Source organism: Protopterus annectens, chromosome 14.part0 (genome assembly GCF_019279795.1).
Source record: "Protopterus annectens isolate FY-2018-M chromosome 14.part0, PAN1.0, whole genome shotgun sequence".
Taxonomy (NCBI): domain Eukaryota; kingdom Metazoa; phylum Chordata; order Ceratodontiformes; family Protopteridae; genus Protopterus; species Protopterus annectens.
The window spans coordinates 334,585,657-334,609,490 of record NC_056748.1 but is presented as its reverse complement, the minus strand read 5'-3'; positions in this window follow the sequence as shown (position 1 = coordinate 334,609,490).

The following is a 23,834-nucleotide window of genomic DNA, read 5'->3' as shown; positions in this document are numbered from 1 at the left end:
ATAAGCACAAAAAATGCCAATATGCTGCAATATGTAAGGGGAAAGTTAAGATATAGATAAACATACACAACTCAAAAGAAAAAGTGACTCATCTAAGATATAACAGCACAGTCTCAGCTATATGTTCATTCAAAAAAGACAGTTCTTCAGGAAGTTTTTAAAATGATTAATCATGGTGGACTCTGTCAGTCACCTAGATGGCATATTCCAGAGGAATGAATTCAGGGAGTAACAACGATGACCTGATTGGCAGAGGATTCAAGCTACTCCTCTGGAACAGCCATTAGCACCTCCAGGAGGCCAAGCACAGTGAGTATGTTGTTACCAGTATGGAATGTTTCATGAGCTGGAAAGACCCACATCAATAAGGACCAGATGCACCATGTCCATAACTTCAAATAAGATGCACTAACAATTAGGCTTTCAGTGTAACTCTTGCAGATATTGTTTGATGTGTGCTGGCATATCTACCCTCATAAGTAACTCACCTGTATAGTTTTGGACTAGCTGCATGAAGCCAAGTTCACAGTCAGGGAACCATAGGTAGAGAGCATTCCAGTATTCCAGTCAGGAGGATACTAGGGCATGTACCACTATGGGGAGTTCTGCAGGTGAAATAAGCAGTTTAATTGGGAAGATGTTTCAAAAATGAAAACAGGTAGATTTGACAATGGCTATAACCTGGTCCTTGAGTGTCTATCTGTCTGCCTGAGAGTACACTCAAGTTTGTACACTCTTGATATGAATTACAGATTTTTCCCCAAATAGATGAGGTTGTGAGACAGTAATGTAACAGATGACTCCTTGAATGTAGCATATGTAGCCACCATCTTTGAGGCATTGAGTGTCAAACACTTGGTAACCATCCAATTACAGATGTGTTTCAGGCCATCTTTTAGGTTACTAAAGTTTGATGTAGGTCTCTGCGAAATGTGAAGCATAGCTGCCTGCCATGAGCAAAAAATGATAAAACAACCTTGCTTAAACAAAATTGCCAAGTGGAAATGTGCCCAGTGAACAGTAATGGACCCAATATGGAACACTATGAAACAGCACAGATGACAGGGTGGATACAGAGAAATTAACCACTGACACTAGTCTAAAGGTATTCCCAGAGAGATAGGAGGGCATACCAGTTAAGGACTATACCTGAAAGGCAACAGTACATTTCTAATTGGTCCAACAGAATCTCATGGTTCAGTGTATCGAAGGCTAATAAGAGATCAGCAATATCAAGACAGAGTGAAACTACTGGTGCTGCACCAGCTTCAGATGAAAATCAGAAACAAAAGTACCTAAGGGAAAACCTTAGAAAGAAAAGGTGAAAAGCCTACAGATAATCACATGCATTTTTCAGATATGTTTAAAAAAACTGTAGCATTTTAACTAAGTTAAGTTACAGTCTCCTCTCTTAAATATGACAGATGTTTGACAATAATTGTTTAACATGGCAGTATCCGTCTCAAGTATGTACTGACAATAATTACACCTGCCACATTTGATAGAGCCTGTCTTATAAGTTGATTTCCCCCTTTCTAAAACTTCCTTAAATGTTATCAAGCACCTTGTATATAAAAGTAGGTTTGTCACCCAGATGTCGGTAAAGATCCTTATCCGTTTTTAAAATAGCCCAGTTATGAGAAACAGTATTTTTCACCATATGACTAAGTCCATCATATTTGATAGTCATTCCCTGATGGAAATTTCTCGAATTTAACTGTGCATTTATGTGCCCACCTGAGTCCTTCACCAAATAAGTTTACCCAAATTGCATGGAAGATGAGTGTTCCTTTTCTCCATTGTCAGACTGTAACTCAACAGGCTTAATTTATGTAGCAGCACGACACAGAAACAGCAAACCAGGATCCAAAATAGGTTTATTGTCTTCACACTCTAGCGCCTCGGCCACTGTAAGCCTTCAAGGAGTAAAGTATCAGTAACATAACACAGTTTATATAATCACACCAATCAATCAATAAAACCATTATACAATTAGATAATAAAATTACTCAATTAAATCACATTTTTCCAACAGCATTCTGTGTTCAAACCTCTAGGTAATAAAGTGCCAAACTTTAAAATAAAAAACAGTTTCATACTTTAAAAAGTAATTTGCCCACCACTACATCATCAGACTCAAACTTTGCTATCTGCTGTAAAATAGTAGCTTTTAAAGTATCACTGCTACCTTCATGAAATTCACAAAAATGTTGAGCCAAAGGGCTCATTTTTTTATTTTTTATATCCCTAAGATGTTCTAACAGCCTGACTTTAAACATTCTTTTAGTTTGCCCAATGTAGAACTTATTACATCCACATGTAATTGCATAAACCACCCTATTAGTTCTACAAGTGTATGAGCCACTTGAATAAAATTGTATATTATTAATATTAGAAAAAGCTCTATATACAAATGGGCAAGCCTGACATTTCCTACATGGGAATGTACCTAAACTAGATGGTTGCAGAGGTATTTTATTCCCTGGGTTAAAAAATTTTGTTCGTACAACCATGTCCTTAATACTCTTACCTCTTTTATAAGAAAAAATTAATTTTTTCATTTTTAAATTTCTTAATTCATCAAAATTATCTAAAAACACCCAAAAATGTGATATCTTATATTTTATCATATCACTACATACATTATATGTGGACACTACAAATAAATTATTATCCACCTTACTTTCTCTATTTACTGTATAACTATTAATGATCTTTTTCTTATTATACCTATCATATCTCATATTTATGATTTTTTCTATATCAGCATCCACTAATTTACTATCATAATTTCTATTCAAAAACATCCTTTTAGTTGTTTGAATTTCCTTATAAAACACTTCATCATTACGACATAACCTAGAAATTCTTAAAAAATCACCATATGGCAATGCTCTAATAATATGTGCAGGATGACAGCTATTTGCTTGTAAAAAATCATGTGGATCCCCAAATTTCCTATATAAACTTGTAATTATGGGCAAACCATCAATACCTTGTAAATTAATATCTAGAAAGTTAACTGACTGCCCACATTGTATCCCATCAAAATTAATTTTAAATCTATTGATTTGGATTTCTGGTACAAAATTCTGTATATCATCATGTCCACCCTCACACAAGAATATCAAATCATCTATGTATCTGTAATACAATTTCACATATTTCTTTACAAATTCATTCCTATAGATGCATTCTTTCTCTACCAAGCCCATAAATGTATTTGCATACATTGGGGCAAATGGGGCACCCATTGCCGTTCCTTGTTTTTGATGAAAAATTAAATTATCAAAATAAAAATAATTATTTTCTAAGCAAAATTGTACAAGATCTAATATATAATGTGTGTGAGGTGAATCTCCCATGCTGTTAAACACAGCTTCTAAACCAAATCTATGTTGGATATTCGTATAAAGACTCTTAACGTCTAAAGTAATCCAAAACATATTCTTATTCCAAATAACTGATTTAATTTTTTCCAAAAAATCAAAAGAATCTTTAATATAAGAGGGAAGACAGGCAGCTTCTTTCAATAATAATTTATGTAACACAACACCTAGATTGTGTAAAAAATATTTCCTAGCAGACACTATAGGTCTACCTGGTGGTTTATCTAAATTCTTGTGTAATTTGGGGAGACAGTAAAAATAAGCAGGACTAGTATCACTTAAGCAGAGTTTCTTCTTTACATCATTCTCAGACCAAAAACCTAAACGTAAACCTTTTTGAATTAGATTCACATATTTAGTTTTTGCCTGTTCAATACCATCCTGATGAACTATACGATACACTGTTTCATCCCCTAATAAATCCCAACACATTTCTAAATATTGTGTATAATGCATAATCACAATCTTATTGCCTTTGTCCAAAGGCTTTATGACCAACTCTGTTTGTTTGGAAAAGTTTCTCAATTCCTGCCATTCTATCTTGGACAAGTTATATGTAACTGAATTCCTATCAAAATGTTTTAACTCAAACTCTAATTCAAAATCTAGCATTGCATGTAATTTTTTGATACCATCATTACAACATGGAGGCATAAATGTACTTGCTTGTACTCAAGCACCTTGTATATAAAAGTAGGTTTGTCACCCAGATGTCGGTAAAGATCCTTATCCGTTTTTAAAATAGCCCAGTTATAAGTAGGTTTGTCACCCAGATGTCGGTAAAGATCCTTATCCGTTTTTAAAATAGCCCAGTTATGAGAAACAGTATTTTTCACCATGTGACTAAGTCCATCATATTTGATAGTCATTCCCTGATGGAAATTTCTCGAATTTAACTGTGCATTTATGTGCCCACCTGAGTCCTTCACCAAATAAGTTTACCCAAATTGCATGGAAGATGAGTGTTCCTTTTCTCCATTGTCAGACTGTAACTCAACAGGCTTAGTTTATGTAGCACTCTGTGACCAATGTTATGGTTTTTACGTTGGTAACACAGAGGGGAAATTGGCCAACAGGATTTATGAGCACCTACACGATATTAAAAGGCTTAATCTAATAATGCAGTATACAGACAGTCCATTACCTTGCGAAGGTTTTAAAAAATTTATATTTGGCATTTTGGAAGTTGTTCCATTGGAAGCCAGAGGAGCCTGGGAGAACAAGTCAGAGTATAAGGAACTCCTCTGGCAACATAGGCCCGATGCTACTATTACTCCAGGTCTTAATGACCACATTTCGTTGCAACTGGTACTGAAAATGAGAGCAGCTAAACTCTGAACTTACAGTTTGGAATATTTTAAATTGTTTAGATATTTACAATCTGGGACTTACAACGTGTTTGATGTTGTTTTAAAATTTCACACTTTTACAATATTTTATATGTTATATTTTTTATGACAGAACTTTCCTTAGTCAAGATTTTTCATTGAAGAAGTATTTAGGGAAGTTTATGGAGAGAGCATGTTAGAATTTTCTTTAATTTTTACTATTCTCACTGTTTACTTCTAGCTCTTTGGCTTTACCGTTTGATTAGAATCAATTGTTCCCAATTAATGTGAGAGAATTTTATTCTAATTAAGATTATAGAAGGGGTACCATATGTGGCAAACTATTTTTGGTTTATTGTTCTGAAGACGTCCACGGTGCTGGACAAAAGCACTTAACCTGTTAATAAAACTGAGTTTGTATTGTTATTTTTCACCTGGATGTTTGCTTTATTATATGTACAGCGTACAGCCACTGATTGTGACGATTTGTGGTTCTTAGCTTTTAAAATCTGTTGCACCTTACACCATTCTTTTTTCAGGATGACACTGAACACTGTTAGTCCCTAATCTTACATTGCTTAGGTGTCCATAGCAAGCTTTGGTTAAGCACTTCTAAGCCCTGTTAAGCCCGGTTAAGATTGGTTCTCACACTAGGGACCTGCTTTACAAGTTTATCTTTTTTCCAAATTCCGAATGCAATCATGGCATTCCATACATTACCAGTAGATTAAGAACCATATGCTTTTAACGAGTTGCCCGTTTTCTAAACTGGTGGGCTCACTTCATACAAGTTTAAGCAGCAGCAGTGGTTTATGGTTAGCTATCCATTCAGTGCATCTGAAGAATACCAGAAATTGCTTACATTATGCCATATTTTGAAATCTGCATTGCCCAAGCAAAATACTAACACAGCTCCATTAAATAAAACTGATGGTGTGGATGAAAACAAAAAGTAAAACTGTTAAAGGATTACATATTACATTATTGTAGTTTCAGTACTTAGAATACCATATGGTCAGCACCATATGATCGAAGTACTAAAACTTCAAAAGTGTAATAATAAAAAAACAAAACAAACAAAGGTAACTTCTGAGAGCAGGGGGGCAAGCACCCCTGCACCCTCCACACCCCTCTACTTAAATATAGCAACTCTGAGATCGCACTTTAACGGAGTTAAGCGCAGGAAAGGGAAGGTTTCCCTTCCCTATGCTCTAGGGCAATCTCGGAGTTGATATATTTAAGCAGTGGGGGTGTGGGGGTGCAGGGGGCTTGCCCTCCTTCCTACACCCTTTACTTTTTCTTTTTCTTTTCATTTTTTTATGAATATTCGAATATTTAATCGTTTGATCATTAAAGGTCGACCTTTAGTGATTTAAACGATTGAATATTCGATGTTCCAATAGGAACCCCTGTTAAAGATGTGTTGAAAATCAAATAGAATCAAACATGACAAAAGGTTCATTTGTTAGTGCTCTAGCCTGTGCTTTTTAATAATGTTATTACTGCAATATTTGATTAGAGAAGCCAAACAGGTAACTGAACAGCTAAACAAAAGAGCGAAGCAAATCCAAAACACTCGGTTCCCGAGTGTTTTGGATTTGCTTCGCTCTTTTGTTTAGCAATATTTGATTAGGTAAATATAATGTTGGCTTCTGAAAAGTACTTATAATCATATTGCATTTGGATTCACTAATTCTTATACCATACCTTACAGTTCTAAATAAGTGTTTCACAAATAATTCCGCTTGTAATGTGAATAACTGGATTACAGTACTTATTGGTAGAAAAATGGTGGAAGGTAAACCCTTTATAAGCAGTACTCTTGAGAAATAATAAAACAAAGTAAGTGGATTTTCTTTTTTTTCCCTTTTACTAAAAAAATTTGAATTTTGGATATGAAATATGCACTGTCCTGGACAGATAATCACTAAACAAAAAAAGAGATTTAAATTCATATTTATATTCTGAACATATTCAAAAATAGGCTGGCACAGAAGTCAATACCTGTATGCAAGTTATTAGTGCACTGTATAACATGATCCTGTTTCACTGAGTAACTCATCCAGTTAAACAAAATCCACAGATGTTTAGAAAAATAATTTCTGAGGTAAAATAATTTTATTATGATTAGCATCCCCTATGCTTGATTAATACATGATTGATGAAAGAAAAATGTTTGATCTCAACAGATTGAAAGGAACACATTTATATAAATGCCTGAATAAGTGTTTTTGTAGGGTGTCAAGCCATATGTACCACATGAGCTTACGTATGCTAACTCCACAGTTGCACAACTTGTGGGAAAGGTGAAACTCCACGTTGCAACATGCATAGGGTTACCACCTGTCCCACTTTGCGAGGGACAGTCCCTCTTTGGGCAGTTGTGTCCTGCATAAAAATTGAAAAAATGGCAAATATTTCCTATATTCAATGTAATAGTTGCATAAAACAGTTATTCTGTTTCTGAAACACCTAAATGTTATAAGAAACAGAATAAGCAACTAAAATGCTACAAGAATAAGCATTTATTTAGGCAAAAAAAGTGAAGTTCTGTCCCTTGTACCGGCCGTGGGTATGTTTTGCCTTGCAAAATCTGACATTTGTACAAAAAATGTCCCACTTTGGGCATTTGAAAAGGTGGCAACCCTAAACACTCAGCATTCTTGCATCACATACTCTTAGAGTATACAGGCTTTTAGCTCAACCAGTTTTCTTTGAAACATTTCAACCCAACAATATACTAGCACTGCTAGTATAAGTTCAACTTGCATGTTTTGTAGCAGCAAACTGTAGCATTTGGAATTTGGAAAAAAGATAAACTTGTAAAGCAGGTCCCTAGTGTGAGAACCAATCTTAACATGGATCCATATATTTACTGACACACAGTCTGTGAAGGGATGACATGAGAGTCACCTCCATTAATTTTGCTGATCCTGTTACCTTTTTAATCTTTGTTTATAAGCTACAACTCTGCTTCAGTAAACATTACAGCTTGAGATCAGGTTTTAAATTTAGACATTTAAGTAAAATAGACATTTGCTTATATCCCAATATTGTCTGAGCTTGACTACAGTTTGCACATATCCCCATGTCCTTTTTTGGTTTTATCTAGGGCTACAGTTTGCTGCTACAAAACATGCAAGTTGAACTTATACTAGCAGTGCCAGTAGTAAAACACATAGCACACTACCTAGGAGGCTGTGGGTTCTATTCCAACAGCAGGAAAATGAATTGCTGATATTGCAATGCAGCATAATGGGGTGCTGCACTTCTGTCATGAGACTTTAAACCAAGGTCTCATCTTCATGAGTTGATGGTAACTCAGGTGGATGTAAAAGGTCCCATGGCACTTATTGAAAAGAGTGGGAGAATTTCCACAGTGCCTAGGCCAAATTTACCTATTAGTATAAATGCCACCTTTCGTCTCCCCTGAAAAGAGGCCACTAGCTTAGTGGGACTAACCCTGTCAACAAAAGTATAAGTAAATAAACAAATAAATAAACTGCCTACATACTTATTACCTGTGCTTGCTTCTTGTTGTATGGATCGCAACTGTAAAGTTTTAACTTAGTCCACTCTCCTGGATGGGAAAAAGATTAACTCCAAAGATGGAGAGAATGGAACACAACTAAATTTGAAAAAAGGCACAAGCTTGTGTTGTAATAACTTAGGAATGTACATGATATTGGCTAAATATTCAAAACATGATGAACATAAAATGCTAGTAGTCCTAGAAACAGTATTGCTCAGTAAGTAGAGAAGTTAAGAATTGCCTTTATAATTGTTCTTATATGTATGTATGCACGTGTTTTTATTTATGCATTTATTTATTTATATATGGGCCTAGTTATTCATGTACACAGTGAGCAGATGCAAAGATGCATTTTGTGTAGTTTAATACTATGAACCACCATAATTCGTACACAATGATTAGTACAGTATCATCCATGGTAGTTAGTACACGAAAGGGATAAACTCTCACATGTTATTTAAATGTATAGAGGAATGCATAGTACACTGCTGGGTACTATGTGTTCTGTGTTCAGTGATTGGAGAAGTGCTACATAGCATGACAACACTACACAGTGTAATACACAATACACACAAGCATTTATATTTTATATATAGAGGGATAGATAAATTGTGCTATAGTAGAATTGTAAGGCCTATCATTCAATTAAATGGTCCATAAATGGACAGAAAGAGATGAAAGATGTACCATGTAATAAGATGTCTTTTAGGAAGACACAAAGTAATTGTCCTATATAACAGAATGAAAACTGCAGAGGGATTACAGGGAGATGCAGGCCAAGACCTGATCCAGATGAGCTATACAGGCTAATGGGCCTCTCAAGACCAGAGAGATTAGGAGGCCTAAAGGAGGATATGCATATTATCTTTGCACATTATCAGGGAATGAACATATTCCCCAAGCTCGAGAACTGTGCAATTCCACATACCTGTTGACCATCTGCTTTGTCAACCAAATTGTGTCAACTAAACAGATCTCAACCAAAAGTAGATATGCCCTTATTTGCTTCTGCTGTATACACCCACATATATACAGAGAGAGAGAGAGATGCATATATATAATATACACATGAATAACGATACATTTATATCCCAAACAACTTGAATTATAGACAGACATGTTGGAGTAGTGCAGCAGTTTGGACTTTTTTTACCACATTTTTCAAATAGTAGCCATGGCTTATATTAAAAACACAGCATTAGATCCTCTTTCAAGGGCTGCATTTATTAGATATGTTGATTAGTGCTCTGCAATTTCAGTTTAGGTACAGATCTGGTATGCAGTTTATTACTGTATTTATTACTGTGTTAAGCATGTTATTCACTGACCAGGTAGACCAATCTAAGTTATTGTCTGCATGCCAAGCATAGTGGTACAAAGAAATAATATACAAAAGACTGAGCAAGCAAAACATATTTCAGTTATAACTCTTATCTGTAGATAAGAAAGCATAATGTCAAATAAAGTATTGTTTCAGAAGTAGGTACTGATTTGTGGGAATATGTAAAGAATATTGGCTGATAAATAACTATTACATTTGTTGGTGATAAAGCAGTGTGTGCACAGCTGTGTACATGTAACGGCTAGCATTTAACACTTTAGTCTACAGTAAATGCAGATAGGTGATGGATTTATTAGAAATGGCCTTATTTTGCAGGCCTATGAGGTTGGGAGTTGGTATATATGGGGTTGGGGGTTAGTATGACGGTTAAGGTGTTTACCTCACAGGGTTTTATTCTCACCTTTGAAAGAGAAATTGGCTAGGCTTAAAATGGTCCACAAGGGCAGCTAACCTAGTACCTACCTATAATATGGCACTTTTAAAAACCTTGATCATTGCATGGGAAATCGCAAATTCACCCGCCCCAGACTGATCCCCATGCTTCTGGTAGACAAAGGTCGACAGTAAGGAAAATTAATACTCAACTAACATAACCCACACACACACACACACACACACACACACACACACACACACACACACACACACACACAACTCATAGCTACCTCTTTACTAACATACTCCACCATACAGGCACCCATGAAACTCTGGGGGAAATAAATGGGCTGGGTTGCAAACTAGACTTGTAAAGAACCTGGTGATCATTAGCCTAGCATAAATCTATGCACAAAGACAGTTAAAGAAAGATCATGTGATAAAAAGGAAGAAGATGGAGTTGCAAATATATATGCAAGCAGGTATGGGAAGATGAGGGCAATAAACAGACAGATGGAAAATCATATCAAAATGAAAGGGAAATTGAGCAGTATAAGACAATGCTGCAAACCTAGAAATAATGGGAAGCTGCACTACATAAAAAGAGTAAGCTAACAAAAAAAAGTGTGAGAAGAAAATTAAATGCTGATCTTTTGAAAAAAAATCTGAGAATAGATGGGATAGCAAATAGGCCTGCCTCGGCAGGTCAAAAAGTTTTATACAGTGTGTTCATATTTGTTGCTGCTGAACTAACTCCATGTTGCAGAGGGATAAAGGCATGACTGTACTCAAAAGACCAAGGTTCAAGTACCAGTCTGGATGCTAGAAGTGACAGCTGAGGAGGCATGGAAATAAAGCAACTAACACTGCTTCTCAAATCCAGGGAGACAGTTAGTTTGTTCCCACAGCAAGAACTCTGCTGGCACAGGTCTAGTCCAAGACCTATATGAGGTCCAGCTAAGCAGAGTGGCTGTGTGAAAGCATGTACCTTCAAATAGCTCAGCATAGCAGGACACTGTACCACTCTAGTCAGCCAACTGACTAAGTAATGTACACTCAAGAAATGGAATCATCTAGGTTGTCAAGACAGTCATACATGACTTTCTCTCTACAAAGCTATGATACAATAACGTGAGTTTCTGAAAGGCAAGCCTCCTACTGAGGATGAAGATCCTTATGTAATAACATCACATATTATGTTTTCAAGAGAGAAATGGAACATTGTGATAGGACATCTGAAGGTATGATACTCAGCTGTGGTAAAGGACAAAAAAGTATCTACCATTGTTGAAATGGTGAATTAAAGAATGCAGTTGTAATATTAATACAGATATAATAGTGTAAGGAGTAAAAATGTAAAAAGACCATATGAAAACTGAAAATAAGAAGGGTGGGAATAGTGTCCTGAGCAGGCAACAAATATGCTACAAGCTTTATTTAATAGAAACGTTTTTTTTTTTGTTTTGTTTTGTTTTTATGTGAGGGGGTCAGAAAAAATATCTAGCTTACCAACTCTTGTGGTTGTATAAGTGCACCTGTTTGGAAACAGGAAAAGAAGATTCCAATGGCCGAGCCCATGCATGTGCAAGACCATATCTTGTGGGGAATGGGGATGAAAGGTGGGCTACAAACCCAGTTACGGAAGTTGACTGGAATGAGATTATCTTGTAAATTTGTTAGAACTTCATGTCTCAAAACATGGTACTGGGAATCTGTAGGGCACATGCATTCACTTTCACCTTACCAGAGGTACAGGTTATAATGTCATTACATGATGCTGAATGAATTAGCATGGTCATGAGCATATACTAGGCAGTGCAGAACAGTGGTATTTAAAACTGAAGGTGTTTGGATGTGAAATATTACTAAATCAAAGATAAGGCAAATAAGTTGCAAAATCATTTTTGTCAAGTATGTGACAGATATTGACACAAAGCTCAATCTGGAATAATATCAGATAATGGCCATTCGGTTTACAATCAACTTTGTTCAAATTCTGTATGTCCGATCGCCCAATTCAACAATTTGAAATAACAAAAAAAAAAATGTTGACATGAACAACAGCGAATGTTAGGGTCCATTCACTGCTGTGCATTTCAACATTTTGAATGTAGATCGCACTATAGTGGAGATTGGAAATGTACCCTTTTCCTCACTGTAGTGCGATCTTGGAATTTGTATATATAAATAGCAGGAGGTGTGGGGGGTGCAGGGGGCTTGCCTCCCTGCAAAAGCATTTTGTTATTGTTGACCGGAAGTGTAGTATTTTCGGTAAAGTCGACATTTCTGAGATGTCGACTTTACCGAAATGCTGTATTCTACATTTAGTTTGGTCGTTCTTGTGATTTCCGATATTTTGATTGGGAAATCTGAACACTTGCACAATGTCAGTATGACAATATGATAGGAAACTGGCCATTCATAGCCTGCAGAGATGTATGCAATTTGTTTTTTTAAAATAGCTGCAATAATTGCAAATAAATGTACTTTGGGTGGACTGTAAAACAATGCTTACTTGGGAGCATCTTCATAACACTGATTTAACACAGGCACTAGTTGTAACCAACCAGCACAGGTTTGCATCAGGAATATGAAACATTACTACTAGCATGTAATAAATATTTTATGTAGAAACAGTGAAGCTGCATAAACATCACAAATGAGTGAAATGCTGAATCCATATGCAAATATCACATATTTTAAGTCTGATTACTACATTTTGTACTTACATAGGTAATGCTCACAAACTATGCTGATGGCATTGATACCCTATAGAAATTATTTTTTTATATTATCTCCAGATTAGACCCCATATCATCATCAATAGAGGTTTGTCAAAAACAAATAAATAAATGCTGTTTAGCCGAAGGTGTTTATTTCTCTTGAACCAAAGATAAACTATCAGTGCTCTTTTTCTGCAGAATTGGAATGATTCCCACAGTAATCACTTTAGATGGCAGACTGGTACTGTACAAGCTCAGTACAGGATATGATTTCAATGGTTTTAAAAGCTATCAAAAAAGTATAGCTTTAAAGTGCACATGATGCATCAATTTACTACTGAAAAAGATGTTCACTTGATACATTTTTCCCAGACTGAAAAGTTTAAGAACCCTGCACAATTGTTTTGACATTAAGAGGACTGTAAGGCATATTTCTTTCTGATTTTACCAAATAAACCACCTTTGGCAAGTCTTGCTATGCAGCAGATTGTGTTAACTTTGTGTACTTTGCATTTCCAACTCATTAATCAAGGTGAATTCTGTAGTACTGCTTCCATGTTGCCTTTTACAATGTTATCTTTAGCAGAGGTCTCATAATGCTTCAGGAGAAACAGTATCCAATGTAAGCAGATACGTGCTTTAAGTCAAGTATATCTGCAGTCATGCTCAGTTATATAAACTCTGAGTGATCAACATCTCAGTTCCAAATGTTCTTAACATTTGACAGCATTAAGCACATGCAAATAACTGAACTATTAAAGTTACAGTCATTTGACAGTAACTGGTTAGTTCCTTACCTTAACTTTTGCAGTATATCTTTATCCACAAACTATCATTCTTTGAGAGAAATCCCAAGGTTTCAGTAGGCATGCTGAGATGGTTCTGTCCAGAGCACTACAATCCCTTCACTGCTGTGATAATGAAATACATCTTGGCCTTCTTTACATCTTTTATGAATCATGAAAAACAGCAGGTAGTGTACCTTTTCTTGTATTACTAGCCAAAATCAATGAAAGTCTGTGACCATACAAGTAAACGTCCGTACTAAGGCCTATGGATTACTCAACAAACAGCAGCCTAGATTTGGAATGCAATACACTACTAAATCTGCAATGCTGTCCTTCATCAATAGCATATCTGAACCAGCAGAAGTAGATGAATTGACTAATGCTGTATTTGATGGACTGTTCTAAAGCAGTCAGGTAAACACAAGAGATGTGTCAGTCTGTAGCAAAAAGCTAAAGTTGGCTTCTTGCTGCAGTTACACCTACTAATGCATTCATTTAAACAGTCAAGGAACCACCTGACTAACTGACTGACTGCTTAAATGAATAGCACCGTCCCACTTCTGCCTAACTGGCAGCTCATCTGCATTGTCAGTTGTGCCCTAGTAATAGCCAGCAGATAGGGTGGCTTTCCTCTTCACCCCACCCTAACTGTGGTCTTTTTTGTGTACTTCAATACAAGTTACTCCTTAAACAATTTAAATAAACTATTATTTTTTGTCAAGCTTACGTTATAACCAGTAAGGTTTTGATGCACCACTAGGCAATGTCATTGTCCACGTGACATTTAACCTTTTCATTTACTCTATAGTAATAACTCTTCCAAATATTAGCATATCTCCTTATCCTAATTACATGGTCATTAAAGCCTCAGGCAGCTCATCTTCATATATAATAAAAAAATCAACAATTACTTGACATAGCTATGACTAGCTATAAAATTATTGGGACTAGAAGTAAATCAAGATAAGACCAAATCCATCCTAACTAGCACAGAAAATGTTCTTATTATGGTCAAAAGTAGAAAGAACTCCTTTGGACCAGATGATAGTTATTTTTAATCAGTTCAGACTTACAAGTATTTGGGGTGAAGTATAGAACCTGCATTGACCTTTTCCATCTATTTCCATAATTATATACAAGTTATGAGGTCTACTGTCCATCTGCCATAGAGTTGTTCATCTAATAGCTAGAGCGGCAGGGTGGACACTAAGAAAAGGGAAGGGAGGATAAATCCATCTCTAGAGTGCAGAATACCTAACATGTATGCCCCTTCTATTTACAAGCTGCATAGACTACTCAAAAAAAAAATGTCAGACCCATGACAAGTATACAGAAGAGACTATGTGACTGTCTTATTCTTAGCAATGCAGTTGATTCCCCATTTCCCCATAAAAAATATTATCCTGCAATTATTGCAAGTTGCTTGCTTTGCAGATAATTACACAGACTCACCTCATGGCAAGCAGTTCAGCTCTTTATATGATCCATAAATATCATACTGATATGCATAAATCAGTGCTGATACTAAACTTTTGTATCATCGGCACCTGACAGCCACATTCACTGACAACTTCCTCTTGGGGCAACTGCCACCTTCACCCTGCCCTTGTTATAGTTCTGCCATCATGTACACTCTAAGCATTTTGTAAATCAATATGGATTACTGCAGATCACTGAGTAGAACTCTGAAAGTTAAAGTAATCTCAAGAACACTAAGCTCAATTGTATTTACTGTTACAGAATCCTGAAGTTTCAAGCAACTTGACTTGACTAATCAAAAATCAGAAAATATATGCCATCTCTGGTGTAGGGGATAAAACCTTCAGTATGACAGTTATGATACAGTCTTAAGTAGTCCACGGGCTGGAACAGTGGCATGAGGTGGGGTCAGTATGAATGGTCAATGTCTGCTCACCCATCCTGAAGGGAGGCAGCTGCCTGGTCTCCTGTAGTACCAAGATGGCAAGTGACAGGGTGTACATCATGCAGGGTCATGAAACAGGGACAAATTCTCATCATTATCCAAGTGTTTCATGTGTGGTACCTCCATGCTATACGTGTGGAAGTGCATACAAAGAATGGTGAGGAAGTGTTGCTACACCAAGTACTTTAGCCAGTAGGGTAAGAATTAGGCTTCATAAATAACAAAACTCTGTCCTCACAGGAATGAGATATCAGCAGTGCATGCCAAGCCAAGATGATAAAGTTTTCATTATAAAAAGCTATTCTCCCCCAGAAGGATGAATCCCTTCTATGTGATATTGTATGATACTAAAACCAAGGCAAATAATGGGTGAAAAATTGGTCAACAGGGTGAATGGGGCAGCTTGATGGCAAAGGATCTCCAAGAGAAAAAGTAGAAAAAAATCAGAAAGTACAAATGATATAATGGTTAAGTTCTTTGCATCCCATACACAGGGTACAATTCTGACCTCTGGCCACTGCCTATTTGGCATTTGCATTTTCTCCCTGTATCTCTGTGGGGTTCTTCCCAGCTCCAGAAAACATGCTGAGTGTTTCCTCCTCAAACACACCGATGAATAGAGCTGTGGGCAGCAGCACAGACTCTACATGATGCCCTATAAGGGGAAGAGTTCTATAGACCAGCCTCTGTGAGCAGCTACTATGGTGTGCATTATCCTGAAGATAGGAGAACATGAATCACAGACTGTATGCTATGGCAGGGCTAGCCACTTGACTGTGTAAAATATGGCTCTAGGTGATTCAGTCATTTTGACTAATGTCTTCAAAATGGCATGGATATTTAGGTTCATAGGATGATACTAGGCTATTGGCCCAGAGGCCCTTATAAGCCTAGCCAAGAATTTCACCCATGTCCCCACAAAGTCAGTACCTGTGTCCCCTGTCCAGCAGGGACACAGGCAGGATCCCAGGGGTGTATTTTCTGTTAACCATCCAGTTTTCTCTTAAAGATTGCTAGAGAGTTACTCTGCTTGACATGGAGAGCGAGTCTATTCCACAGACGGGGGAGTCTTTGGGACACAATTCTATCCTGCCAACAAGTTTTATTAATGTCACAGACCAGGTTAAGGCCTTGCATGAGGGTTGCATGAATGGAGTTTGTCTTATGGATATGCAGCAACTCTATCAAGGCTGGGTTGAAATGGCCTTGTATGCAAAACATAGGTCATCTCTGAGCAGTCTGTATGAGATGGAGTAGAGGGACAGAGCTTTTAGCCTATCTGTATAGGACATGTGTTTGAGACCCTGGATCTTCCTGGTCAGGAACCTCTGTGGTCTATCCAACTGCTGTATGTGCTTTGGAAGGTACATGCCAAAGGGGGAACTGTACTCGATAATGGGTCTGATAAGTGAGGAGTACAGGGATATTATGACCTCCTTGTTCCTGGATGAAATACCATTATTTATGAAGTGGGCCACATAGGAGCAACTTGGTGGTCAAAAGTCAGTTTGCTATCAACCTGGGTGCCCAGGTCCCTCACGTTTGATTGCATGCTTAGTACATTGTTATTAATGTGATAATTAGTGGGGATGACATTTTCCCCAAAGGGGATAATGATGCATTTCTTGGCATTCAGTTTGAGGCTATGCTACTGGCACCAGTCATTAGTTTGGGTAAGGCCCTCTTGGAATGTTCACATCACTAGGGGAATTTTATGGAAGAGCCCAGCTTGCAGTCATTTGAAAACTTGCTCAGCCACAGGCCACTGGTTTTGGCTTGCACCTCAGAAAATTATATTCCAAACAGCAGAGGCCCAAAGACCGATCCTTGGGGGTACACTGCTCATTATGGGTCTACTACTAGAGGTGGCTTCCCCTACTTTGACTGAATGGGTTTTATCAGTGAGCCAGTTAGATACCCATCTGGTAACATATCGGTTGATGCCTGATAGAGTTTATCTGTTATGCCTGAGTGGGAAATAGTGTCAAAGGCTTTGGCTAGGTCAAGGTAGGTGGTGTGCACCATCTTCCCCTCATCCATGGCTTTGGTGACTGTTTGAAGAAGTCAACCAAGTTTAACAGGCATGATCTCCCTTTGACAAAACCAAACTGTGTGGGGTCAAGTGTTTGGAGGTTGCCAATGTCCTTGTTTATAAGGTCCATGATAATGCATTCCATGGCCTTGCACATCAAGCTAGTTAGGCTGATGGGTGTATAACTGCCGGGGCCAGTGGATGCTCCACCTTTCTGTAGTGGAATGACAGTGGCTGTCCTCCATTCAGCTGGGATGAAGCCGGTGCTCAGGCTTTGATTGAATAAGGTGTCTAATGGACCTGAGAGCTCATTCCTGAGTTAATGTGGGATACAGCCAAGGATGTTATTGGGTCCCATGGAGACTGCATTTCTTGCCTTTGAGGGAGCATTAAGGACCTGCTCCCTGGTGATGAGGGGAGGGGAGCAGGTGCTGGGGATGTTCTCGTTTACTGATGGGGAGGCAGGAGGTGAAGTTTTCACTGAACCTGTCTGCCAGCAGGTTGGCTATATCTATGACATTTGTGTATGTGGTGTTACTGACCACCAGTTCAGAACAGATTTAGGTGTTGCCTTTGAGATTGGGGACATATGTGAAGAAGGCCTTGTGATTTTCATTGGTGGATGTGGCCAATTTGGACTCGAAGTTAGCCTTAAAAGATTTCACCACTGACCTTATTTGCTTGTTCAGACAAAGAAGAGATTGCTTTTAACTTGGCACCTGTTCCTTCTTGGCCCTGTACAGCATTTTTCTTCCTTTTATTATAGTTTGTTTATTGCTGCTGTGCACCAGACAGGTTTACTCTTTCTTGAGGAAGATGATTTGGTCCTGTCAGGTATTGCTGAGTCCATACAGCTATGTAGGTGCTCATATAAATTTTTGGTGTAGGGTTGGACATTAGTGCTAGTTCCAACTGAAGGGACAGTGGCTGTGATATTGCTTATACCTGTTCTCAAGAGAGTTAGTCAGCTTTAGAAAAGTTTTTTCATTTGATCCTGACGGGGGGGGGGGGGCAGGGGAGATGGTATCTTCAAAAGTGATCAATTTATGGTCGGATCTTACCAAGGAGAATGACACTGTAAGAGTATTACAGTGGCTACTCAAGTTGGTTAGGACCAGGTCCAGGATATTTTCACCCCTTGTAGGGGTGTTGACCAGCTGATCCAATGTATTGGCATTGATGAAGTCAAGGAATCTCTGGGCATTCATGTTTGGGCTAGAATAGATCTTCCATTCTATGGCTGGGTAGCTAAAGTCACCCAGGATCAGGGTAGAGGGTTGAATCTTGATGGATTCAAGTAAGTCCAGATAGGTGGACTGGGCATCCTGAGTTATGGTTGAGCATCTGTAGCTAGCTATTATTTGAACAGGTGTTTTGTCAAAGTTAACTGCACTTGTAGTGTCTCCTTTACATCATAGCGTTTGGCCATCCTGGAGTCTTTCTCTTTAATAAATATTGAAAATCCACCTCCTTTGACTTTGTAGCCCTTTGTTTGGAGTCTGAAAGTATGGTGAGATGAGTAAACTGGTATGGTTGGGGTACTCTCAACAGCTCTCCACAGCTTTGAACCAGGTTTTAGTGACTGTACAAATGTCAGCATCCTCCAGGGCAAGGAATGCTTGCAATGAGTGCAGTTTCATGCTAAGACTCCTAACATTTAGCAGCATGACCTTAAATTTTGTTTATAAGAATTTTTCATGTTGGTAATTTTGTGCTCATGACTTTGCCTAAAAAAGGCACTATGGGGGAGGCAAGAGCCTTTGCCAGAAGCCTAAAGCCCAGGGGAGACAGATGAAGGCCATCTCTGGCAAAGCATTGTGGTCTGTCAATCATGTCCTCCCAGGCTGTCAGGTACTGGATCCCCTTGGAATGACACCAGAAACTAAGCCAATTGTTAAAGTCAATCATTTTTTGTTTGTAATGATATATCATTCTGGGTGATGGTAGGATGCTGCTTAAGGCTAGGGACATACCTCCCTGGGACACATAATCAGTGAGCTCAATCATGTCTCTCTTCATATAGTCCAGAGAGGTATGTCTCAAGTCATTCACACCAACACGGACTATGACAGAGTCATAACAGTACCTGTTGTTAAGAGACTTGAGTGTATGTGTGATATGGCAGATTCTAGCACCTGACAAGCAACTTAATGTGACTTTATCCTTGTCTAGCCTGGTGAGGGGCACATCTGTGTGTCTCATGATAGAGTCTCCTATGACTAGTATGTTAGGTTTCTGGTTGGGCCTTAGAGGTTGTGAGACACAGACTTGTGTACTAGGTGTGATGCTTGGTGCTGTGGGTTGTGATGTGCATGCGTGCTTTTGCTTCAGAGGTCTCTTTTGTTTAAGTATGTTTTTGTTGAGAACCCCTGCATATGTGATGTGGGTGGTGTTAGAGGTGTAGTGTTTATAGTGTTTGTGCAGACAACTTTCTTAGAGCCAGGTGTACTGACTTATGACTGAGGCAGCAAGGATTCTTGGTTCTTAATGTAATTGCATCTCTCACATATTGTGTTACTAGGTGGTAGTACTAGAGGGTTATCTGTGTACATAAGGCAGTTACTATACTGTCTCAGGATGCCCATATCAACCAGACTAACAGGAGAAACCATAGAAAATTGTCCATCTATGGTTATCAGAATCTGTGGAAGAGAGGCCAGGGATAGTAGAGTGGGTACTATCTAAAGAGAGTACCTATATGTGTGAGTAGGGCTTGATAAAATCAATACAGTAGCTGCAGGCAAGGGCATCACTCACACAGGAGTGCTGATAAGGGAAAAAATGCAACTGAGATACCTTGCAAAGGGTTAAAACAGCACAGCGGCAGTGTGCAATGGGTAAACAAGCACAAACCCATGCAAAATGAAAGTAAAATAGAAACACTGGAATTGACCAATCAACCCTTGTCCCCGAGCTCTTAGCTCAACACCCTATGCGAGACCATTTCCAACCAGTTCACTTACTCCCACTAAGTGCAGGCAGGCCCTGGCCAACACAGGATGGCATGGCAGGAAACACAAGAGTCACACAAACAGATCTGAATACAGCAAAACCTGTGACCAAACTATGCTAAAGAAATTTAAACTCTGTTTAGGTCAATTTAACACAGGAGAACAGATACTTAAATGTAACAGTAGCAAAAGAGAGCAAACTGATTTAACCAAATAACCAATAAAAAAGCTCAAAGATGAGCCCAGTTCCAGCAGTCTTCAATCAGGCAAGTTCTAACTGCACACTCCTGCCACTAGGGTGGAGGGGAACACACTAGAAAAATATTGCCAGGATTAGTGTTAAAGTTATACAAACAAAGTTGGATTCAGCAGGTCTGAATCTAGTCTATCTTACAGCAAACAAGGTACACCAATTTCAGAATGAAACAGTTCAAATAAGCAGGCACAATGAGCTTTTAACCAGAAATTCCCAGCTCAGAAGGGCAGAATCTACCCTCTCCTCCCACAAGAGTGCAGACCACAAACCTTCTTAATGTAAACTAACTGGCCTGAAACCCAAATGCTTAAACCAGAACTAAGACACATTTAGAAAAACAGACAGTAAGCCTTCAACCAGCAACTCTCAACTTAGAAGGATGTAAGCTACCTCTCCTACCACAAGAGTGCAGACCACAAACCTTCTTAATGTAAAACAAATGGTCTGAAGCCCAAGTGCTTAAACCAAAAGGCTTAGAATAACAGTTACAATTTAATCAGGCTACTACAAGCAGTAATAAATACAGCAGAATAAATGCAATTGAGTACTTTTAAGAACAGGCTGCAAAAGCAAAATAAAGTAATAAAGTAGGAAGAAAAACAAATACAGTAAAAACAGATGAATAAGTGCATTTTTTTCAGGTTAAGTGGGAAGGAATGAAATACAATAATTTAAGGTTGAGAAACTAAGAGGGGTGGGCCTTCTCAAATGATCTTTCTCTACTCAGGAGAATATGTTGATGAGATGGGGCTGGGAGGAGTATCCAAAATGAGATTTATAATGGGGGCAGGTGACCAAAGGCCACCAAATTTAAGAACACAACAAGGACTGGGCAGGTGGGAGGGGGAACTCTTAAAACTCCAACAGAACAGAAAACTTAAAACAAAAATATAATACTAGAATAAGATACAAAATAGAAATGATCCAACCTTAAATAAAGAGCTTCAAATCAAAATTAAATGCAGAGATGAGTGATACTCAGAGCAATGCAGACCACACAAACACTTCAGCTAACTACATATATTTCTAAATAAAAGACCAATGCTGTCTCCCAGCTTCTCCCACTAATTAACTGATGCTATTCACAGTTTGCAAAGGAATTCTTTGGTAACTTTTTTTTAACTGAATCTAAAATCCAACAGAACAGAAAACTTGAAACAAAATGCAATACTAGAATAAGATACAAAATAGAAGTGATCCAACCTTAAAATAAGAGCTTCAAATCAAAATTAAATGCAGAGATGGGTGATACTCAGTGCAATGCAGACCATACAAATACTTTAGCTAACTACAGATATTTCTAAATAAAAGAGCAATGCTGTCTCTCAGCTCCTCCAGCCAGTTATAAGTGGCTTGAGGCAGCCTACTCTGATCTATGCTGGTGGGAGGGGTGTATATATCCATACTGGTCAGTTTGTGCCCACCATAAAGCTCAGCAGCCCTGGGTCAATAAGCTACTGGGCAGCAGGTATTCAGCTGCCCAACCTGGGTTACGTAGGATAGCTATGTTGAATGAAAGCTGGATATAAAACCAGTCAACCAGCCAAACATGAACTAAGATTTGTTATAGGTCACTGTAGGTTCACTGACTGGAGGAGGAAATTGTATTTTCTGTTTTAGAAATAGTCACAATTTTACGGGGTGTTTGAAAACTCATGTCTAGAAATTTCCATGTGAATTCTCTTCAATAAGGGGAAGAAGTATTTTTACCTACTGATTTCAGAGAAAGTTTTTTATTAATTTTTGTGAACTCTTCTTTATTTTTGTTGAGAAATTCCAAAAGGAAGCATCAGGGGAGACAAATTCACTTCTGATGATTTCTTATATGATTGATAAGTATGTCTTAACTATAGCTGAGTTATTGTTAATGTTAGAGAAGATATCTAGGATTTTAGGGATAGTTTTATTGTGTGTGTCTAATGTTAATTTGATTTTATCCTGAATGATTACTTTACATTATATGTCAAGCTAAGTATTATTTTCCAAGATATATCAGATAGCCCACTGAATGAAATTTGCTTCCATTAAGAAATTGATGCCAGTAAATCAGCTTACTATTCTTTAGCTCTTGCATTTGTCTTATGTTAAAAGATATTAAACATTCACTGGTAAAGCTAGCAGAAATAGTGTTATTAATAAATCATTAATTAAATAATTTGAGTACATACTTCGTTTGAATATTAATAAAATGTTATTTATGGAGAGAAAGAAAATAAACTTATGTTTATCATTTAATGTATATTTTTTTTAGGGCCCATATCGAGACATGTCTTTCAATGTTTAAAAAAAGGATCAATTATTAGAGATCTGAAGAAGCGTACTCAGTGTGTACGTGAAAGCGCTTATCAACTTTTTTACTGGATTAAAAGCTCATTGTTTCATTGTGGTGGTCCAGGTTTGTGTTTTTTCCATATATCAATTATTATTTATTATCATGATTTCATGGATTGATTTCCAGCAAGAAGAATATGAAGAGTTTAGACACATAAGTAATACATTGACAATAGCAGATTCAGTATATAAATCAATATTAGGAAAGCCTATACCACCCACTTCCAACTTTTTGTGTGCCAATGTAAGGAAATTCTTGCTTTTTTAGGATGCCATAATAACTTAAGTAGGAAAGCATTTATTTTCTGAATTCTTAATTCTTTAAATGGGGGAAGAATTAATGGCAGACTGATAAGGTTTTTGGGTAGTATAATCATTTTGATTAGGGATAATCTAACCTCCAAAGTAAAAAAAAAATATTTATACTAATTCTCTGTTAGTTCTGTTATTTTATCAATTAGATGTTGATAGTCAACTGATAATGATTTATTATAACTGGATTCAAAAATAATCACTAAATATTTTAGTTGTGAGTTCTCCCAGTTAAAATCTTTGAAAGAACTCATATTTGAGGTTATCTGTTTGTTAATTAGTAATGTCTTTATTTTCTTGTGATTACATTTTAAAACTGACATTTTCTCAAATAATCCATAGATCTAGTTAGATGTTCTAATGATGTATCAACATTTCCACAGGCGATTAGTATGTCATCTACAAATAATTGGATTTTTGGTGAGAGTGTGTCACTTAATTTATAACCTTTTATGTTTATGTTTGATCTTATGAACTTAGCAAATGGCTCTATGGCAAGTGCAAATAACAGGGGGGATAAGAGACATCCTTGTTTTGTTCAATTTAAGACA